Here is an 8,202-nt window from a genome sequence, read left to right on the forward strand (position 1 = left end):
AAAAAAAAAAAAAAAAGTTACTTGAGCTCCCTGTCCATAAAATGAGGGTTATGATGCCCATTTCATAGGTTTTGGGAGGACTAAATTAAGCAATGTAGTGATAACAAGAGCTACTGTTTTGGGAATTCGACCACATATAGGCACTCTGCTAAACGTTTTTCATACTTTATGTCACGTAATTACCTCACCCTTACATGATATGCTTTAGTATTATATCCGGTAAGGGCTGAGAAAGCTGATCAAATGTAAACTAAATAAAATACCCCCTAGTACCCAATAGAAATGTAAAAAAGAGTGGCTTATCTTGTCACTGAGGTTGAATGAGAAGTATTATCCAGGAAGAATTGAAGAAGGAGAAAAATGAAGAGCCAGAAGCACAGCAGTAACACAATGCTCTGTGATACTGCATCCCTATGGAAAAGTCTCAGGTTCACATCCTGAGGTCTTCCTGAACTCATTGAGAATGGATCTGGTCTTGAGGACCCTTTTGAAGGTCTGCCCCCTGACCTTCTACCTGCCTTCCTTTCTCTCTCTCTCTTTCTCTCTGAAGAATGAAAGAAATCTAAAAGAGAGAATGAGGGCAGAGGTTTGATTACAGCAGTTTCCACACCTGTGTGAGAGCAGCGACCCTGGGCAAGTCAGAGGAACAGTCCATTGCTTGACAGATCACACCTGTTGAGCAATGTCCCTATTTGTTTCTACTGATGCGTTAAATTGAGCTTTGTAACAACAAAAAGTCTATTTTCTGTAAGAATAATTTTTTTTTAAATTTACTCACAGGGCAAGAGTAACACCACCATCATATAAATACACATTTATAATGCATGGAAAATTAACTGGCCATGGTAACAAGAGATGTCAGAACTCATACCTGGGGCCATATTGGTAAGCTCTAGTGCACCCCTTTTAGAGGGCCCTGAAATGCAAGGTTGTGCATCAGGGCTACATCTAAAAATGAGCTCAAATGGGAGCACTGGCAAAAGCTGAAAAGCCATACTGACTGCCTTCCTATTCCTCAAACACAGGGAACATAATCTTGGCAATGGCTCCACCTCTACCTGGAACAGTCTTCCCCTAGCTAGCCCGTTAGCCAACTCCCTCACTTCACTCAGGTCCATGAGCAACCACCAGAGCCAACAAAGACCCTTTCCAGTCTCCTAACCTGAAATAGCAACTTCCTCACCTGTACCACTTTTTCTTCCCAATCCTGCTGACTTCTGTTTCATAGGTTTATCACCACTTGTCACTTAAAATGCCTTTTCTCTGCTTTATTACTCTAATTGTAATTCATTCATGAATTTCTCTCTTTATGTATTTGCACATTGTCTGGCTACACTAGAATGTAAACTACACAAGAACAGAAACTTCTGTGTTCACTGAAGCAGTTCACATATTTACAAGAGCACCTGGCACAGAATAATCAGTCTTCTCAGCTACTATAGCAAGGACCATAAACTGGATGGCTTAAACAATAAGTATTTACCGCTCATCTCTCTGGATGGATGCTGCTGAGTCAAAGATCAAGTTGCCAGCACAAGACCTGCCATGTATACTAGTAGTTAGGAGAGTTCAAATCCCAGCTCCAACCCAAAATCCCAACAGGATGGAGACATGGGGGGAAGGGGTTGTGGCGTACCATGTCCCACTAGGGAGTGCTTTCTTTCTCTTGCTCTCTCTCTCTCTGATTCTCTGTCTCTCTCTGGTGAGAGAATGTGTCCATGAAAATAATAAAAAGAAAAAAGGAAAAGATGCCAGCACAGTGGAATTCTGGTGATGGTCTTCTCATCCTGGCACTTACATGGCCACATTCTTACTGTGTCCGCATATGGCAGAGGCACAGTGAGTTTCCTCTCATCCTCTCCTTATCAGGACACTATCCCGTCATGGAATAAACAATATCACCTATACTTAATGACCACAAAAAAGCCTTGTCTTCAAGTTCCACCACACCAAGAATTAGTATTTCAACATATGAATTTTGAGGGAGTACATAAATCCATAGATCACACCTGTTAAGCAATGTTCCTATTTTTTTTTACTGTTGTAGAGAAGAACAAATGTTTTTTAAACAAAAATAAATCCTTACTCTTGTTTAGAGATTTATTTTACTTGTCATTTTATTTTTGAGAGTTCTAAACATCTACAAAACTGGTTAGAGTTGTGCTTTCTGTCCTTTCTATTGTTTAAGTAATTTTGCCAGGAGGCATATTTACTCGCCAAAGACAGAGAGAAAGCACTGTCCTGGGGCATGATCACACCCCAACCCTTTCTCCACCATCTCTCCCTCCCTTTGAGATTGTGGGCATGCACACAAACCTACCCAGTGTGTTTCTCAGTCTACTAGGTCCATGATTCAAACCATGTGGTTGGTCATGTGGGACCCAGCTGCCTTAGTCACCATGCCACAGGCTGGCCCCTGTCCTTTTTCCTGAGTCCCTTGGGTTGGGTTGCACACATGGTACATTGAACGAAGAAAAGGAAATAGGACTCATATTAACTGTGACTATTTTTTTTTTTTTTAGGCTTTTGCTATAGGTTGTGCACACTCACTGTTGAAAGAGAGAGACAGAGAGATAGAAAGTAAGAAACTCACCTCCAACCCCTGGTAGGAATATGGTCATGTCACAATCCATTCTCCTCCATTCACCTCTGGAGATTTGGGGCATGCATACTTTTTTTTTTTTTCAAGTTATATACAATAATTTCAGACTCCTTACAGTAATTTCATGCTACACTAAGAGAATGAAGTTGATAACATTGTTACCATTTGAAAAGTAGAAAAACTTGGGCTGGCAAGTGGCATGGTGGTTAAGGTGTTAGAATCCCACATGGCCATTCATGGTTCAAATCTTGGACCTGGTGACTTCCTCTCTCACTTTCTCTCCTTCTCTCATCAAATTAAAAAAATAATAATAACAAATAGAATTAAAAATAAATAAATATTAAAAGAAAAGTAGGAAAACTGTGGTTCAAAGAAGTTAAAGAGCTTGTCCAAGGTCACACAACAAGTTAGTCATTGGGGGAAAAAGGTGGTTGAGGGTAGAACACAGAAATCTGCATTAAAACTTAGACTTTTCATTAGGCAAAAAACAGGTAAGCGATTATATATATCACCACTGTCTGTCACAGCACCACCATAACAGCCATTGATGGCCCACTGTCTCCATCACACACCATCTGTGGCAGGACATGGCACCAGGGTCCTCCCTACCAGAGCAGTCCAGTAAGTCTCCATCAAGCAAAGTTTAAAGAAGTTAAGCCTACTTGCTTTCCACCTATCCTACTGATTCTTTTGCCCTCACCCAGTATCCTGTTCACAAGATGGAGACAACCTGACTTTGGTTCTAAAAAGATCTTTTGGGAATTAGTTACTAGAATGCTTTGCCAGATGCTCAGCACCCTTTCAGCCTGTATACAGTAGGTAAAAGCATATTACTGTTCTGAGGGGCTTTAAGAAGTCTGTAGGAAAAATAGAATCTGGCATGAGTTTATTTTGGTACAAAAAATTTTCAAAATCCATGCATAATTTCTCACAATACACATTTTCCACATACTTTTTTTTTGGGGGGGGGGAGATTTTCACTGTAGGACGCGTGCGCTCGCCAGACAGACAGAGAGAGACATAGAGACAGAAAGCGAGAAATCACCCCCCGGGGGGATGGTCACGCCGCAATCCCTTCTCCTCCATTCTCCTCTTGGGATCTTGGGCACGCACGCACACGCGCCCGGCGTGAGTTTTAAGCCACCGGGTCCAGGACACGAACCGCGGTCGACTACGTGGGAATCCAGTGACATAGCCATTACGCTAACTGCTGGTTGCCCACATACTTTTTTGAAGACCCCTCATATTTTGACATATTGCACTAGAGTGAACTGTGTATTTTATACACACAAACACACACATCAAGTCATAAAATAGAATTATAAATTATGTGTAAAGACAGGAATAGATGCTTTAAAATATTTATTTCATTGCCATTATAGATACACCTCATATTTATGTCCTACGGAAACTAGAAAGAATGAATTTAATCTTTTGGTACATGATTACATGTTTCAAATGGCCCTAAATCTTGCCTGCCTGGAGTATCAGATTCAACAAACTGGTCTTGATAAAACGGGTGTGTTTATTTATTTGTGTTGCACTAGCTAAGCCCAAGAACAGTCCTCCTGAATCTGGTTTCTACCCAGGCAATAATTATTGTGCATAATTATTTTACAAATAGGCAGTAAAAGTAAAATTTCTTTGTACCTGATTTCTTAGTAACCACCTGGGGTTCTAATTAAAATTCACTCTTGGTATATGTAATGGTATCAGATAATGTTATCTTTATCCCATTATGTAATCATTACATCTGTGGCTTTTGGTTTTGTTTTTAATTAGCTTCCACAGTTTGCTACAAATGACACAGGACCAACACAATACATTGTTTTAATGAAAGACAAAAACTTAAAGGACAAGGAAAATATCTGAAGGTAATTAGGACATTAGGAATAAAATGTTAATAATTTGTGGTTAGCTAGATCTTATTTTATTTTATGTTTTTATTTTGCTATAGGGCACATGCATTCACAGGAGAAAGACACAGAGAAAGAGGGGAGAGAGGGAGAAGGAAAGTGAAAAAGCACCCTCTAGGGTGGGATGCCTATGCAGTAATCCCTCCCCCTCCATTCTCCTCTAGGGATTTTGGGTGCACATGCACATGCACCCAGACTGTTTTTCAAGCTGCCACGTCTAGACTGCAACCACATCATTCATCTGCCATGTGGTATCAAGCCACTTTAACTATCTCATGAAGACACTGACTGGCCCAGCTAGATTTTAATGTATATATACTTTTTCTTTACGTATCTTTTATCTTCATCAGTTTCTATAACAAGGGGGAATGTTAGTATTTTGTAAAGGCAGAAACCTGTAATAAGTATGAAGTCACATCATGCCATTTTGTCCAGCTCCGTTCATTCTGCACCTGACCTTTGCATTATGTGTGCTACAGAGCTCTGGAAGCCTGGGAGTGCAGTGCGTGGTGATAGATAGCAGCAGAGAAAGGTCCACAGGAGTCACCTCTGCTCCTTAATTCAGGAACTGGTTGCAGAGTTGCTGAAGTGCAGAGGGGCCAATAGGGTTTCTGCTAAACAAGGAAATTGAGGCTGCAAGTTGTAAGTTCCACAACAGCAGGTACAAGAGCATAGCCCGAATCAAGAAACAAAGCTGGGCAGGCAATAAAATCCACATTGAATTAGAGAACTGTAAGCAAGTCCTCTGTATAATGGATAGAGCAGTAGAAGGAATCGTTTCTGCTTTTTAAGTTGACATGTAATAATTATTTATATTAATGAGGGTCAATGTGATTTTTTCCAGTACCAGAATATAATGATCAAATCAGGGTAATTAGCATTATTTCAACTATTTGTCCTCACTTTGTGCTAGGAACATGTACAATAGAATCTTTTTTTAGCTAAACTGAAATATACACTAAATTGTGGTTACCTAATAGTTACTCTTCTGTATTGTGTAACATGAGAATTTGCTCCTCTTATACTCTGTAATTTTGTTTCTGAAAACCAACCTTTTTCTCTCCTCCCCTTGCACACCCTTCCCAACCTCCAGTAGTCATTCGTCTGCTTTCTACTTCTATGAGGTCATCCTTCTGCATTTCCACGTATGAGTCAGAACCTGTAGTAGTTCTCTTTCTGTGCCTGGCTTACCTCACTTACCGTAATGTCCTCCAGGCTCTCCCATGTTACTTCAAATGACAAGACTTCATTTTTTAAATGGCTGAATAATATGCAGTGTGTTTATGTACCATATTCTGCTTATCATTCACCTGTTGATGAACATTTAGGTTGAGTCCATATCTTGGATATTGTCAGTCATGTGATAATAAGCTCTGGGGTGAGGACATCTTCATAACATACTGATCTCCTTTCCTTTGGAAATAAGCCAGATCATGCAATAGTTCTATTTTTTGTGTTTTGAGGGAATTCCATACTGTTTTCCAGAACAGCTGCATATTCCCATCAATAGTGTTAGGAGCTCCCCTTTCTCCCCAAGCTTGGCAGATTTCTTGTCTTTTTGGTAGCGGTCATTCTAACTGGGGTGCTTTTCCCTAATGCATGCTAGCATTTAATGGGAGCACTGGGCATGCATGTGTGTATATGTGGCAGAAGGGAGAGGGGACATGGAGGATTCTCTCCCTTCATCAGCCACCTTGAAATAGCTCTTAGCAGCTAATACTTAACAGGTTTGTAATATAGATTTAGGTGAGGATTGATACCATGGAGAAACCTCCTTCCCAAAGTAGTATGTTCACATCTCCATTTTTATTTTCTCTGATTTTCCTGGTCTCCAAGTCAAGTGACAATTTTCCTAACACCCTTGGAAAATCAGGTAGAGAGGCTATCTGTGGAAGGTTCCAGGATACCATGACTACACAGAGTATTGAACTGAGTTGAGGGCATCCTCCTACATGTTTCTACACTGTCTGTGTAGGAAAAAAAAATCCTTTGAACCAAAAGGTTTGGCTTTGCCACTAAATATACACTGTGTAGTAATGATCCTCAATATCCCCATTTGTCAAATTAGCATGAGAATACAACTCACAATTATATAACTCACAGAGTTGCAACTAATAGGTAAAATATCATAAAAACTCTTTCTTTTATCTTTTTTTTTTTTAGAGAGATTTTTGCTATAGAGTGTGTGCACTCACCAGAGAGACAGAAAGTGAAAAATTACCTCATGGTCATGCCCCAGTCCCTTCTCCATTTTCCTCTCAGGATTTTGGGCATGCACACAAATGTGCTCGGCATGATTTTTAAGCCACTGAGTCCAGGACTCAAACAATGGTAGACTATGTGGGAGTCTAGTGACATAACCATTATGCCATCTGCTGGTCCCCATATAAACACTTTTAAGACAGCAACATACTATATAAAGTTATTATCCCTCAGCATAAACATGAGCCTAGTGAAATTTTTTCCCAGATTATTATTATTTTTATTCTCCCAGTGAAATTTTTAACAAGATAGGTACCTAGGACCAGTTTTAAAATTTTAGGTGATGGGAGTCAGCAGGTGATGTAGTAGTTAAGATGATGGACTCCTATATGGCCAACTGTGGTTCTAGTCCTGGACATGACAGCTTGAAAATCATGCTAGGCATGTGCATATGCATGCCCAAAATCTCAGGGGTAGAATGTCACTGGACTCCCACATAGTCTACCACGGTTTGAGTCCTGGACTCAGTGGCTTAGTTGCATTGTGGTATGGCCGTCCTCCCCAGGGGGTAATTTCTCACTATCCGTCTCACTGTCTCTCTCTGTCTCTCCCCAGTGAGTGTACATGCTCTATGGTGAAAACCTTAAAAATATTTATAGGTGATGGGAGTTAAAAGAAGAACCAGAAAACATTAAAAATAAATAATAATAATACAGGAAAGTAGAGAGACATGGCTTTCGGACATTACCCCAAGTCTTTTAACATGCACTCATTGGTTCACCTATATACAAACCCTCAGAAGGTAAACACAACTTATCCTAGTTTCTATAAACAAGCACACAACCATCATGAATTCCCTCAAGCTTACAGTTCTATTCTGTGAATCACAGGACTTTGGCTGATTCCAGAGTTCATGCACTTTCTGTATACTGCAATGACTCTCAGAACTTTCTTGGTGGTTTCAATTCATTCACTTTGGGTCTCTCCCTATCCCTTAGTTCTCCTCCAAACTGTCTTTTCACTGTAGCCTAGCTGAAGTCTCATCTTTATCATTAATCCTTCCCCTACTTCTCTGAATCACACTGATTTGTCTTTTTTTCTGACCACTACTTCACCGTCTCCTAGTTAGCGTTTGTCTTTATGTTATTTAAAATTATTTCGCTGACTAAGCTGGAACTCAATGGCACTCTTGCTGACTACTGTCCATCACCAGCAGCTTCAGTATCCATTTTCAGGTTGTGCTTACAGAAAAGAGGAGTTTGGTTGAAAGCAAGAGCAGCAGAGAAAGGGGTTGGAGGGATGCCACAATGTCTATCCTCACCTCACCCCTCACACTGGGTTTGTGCAGCACAAACAGTCACTTACTTAGTGTTAAAATAAAATGCAAAGACACTTTATATTAAAAAGCTGGAGAGGCCAGATGACATCTAAGTCACAGCAATTTTATATTCAAAATAAAAATTCATCAGGCATATATTGAGT

Source organism: Tupaia chinensis, unplaced genomic scaffold (assembly GCF_000334495.1).
Source record: "Tupaia chinensis unplaced genomic scaffold, TupChi_1.0 Scaffold000328_1, whole genome shotgun sequence".
Taxonomy (NCBI): domain Eukaryota; kingdom Metazoa; phylum Chordata; class Mammalia; order Scandentia; family Tupaiidae; genus Tupaia; species Tupaia belangeri.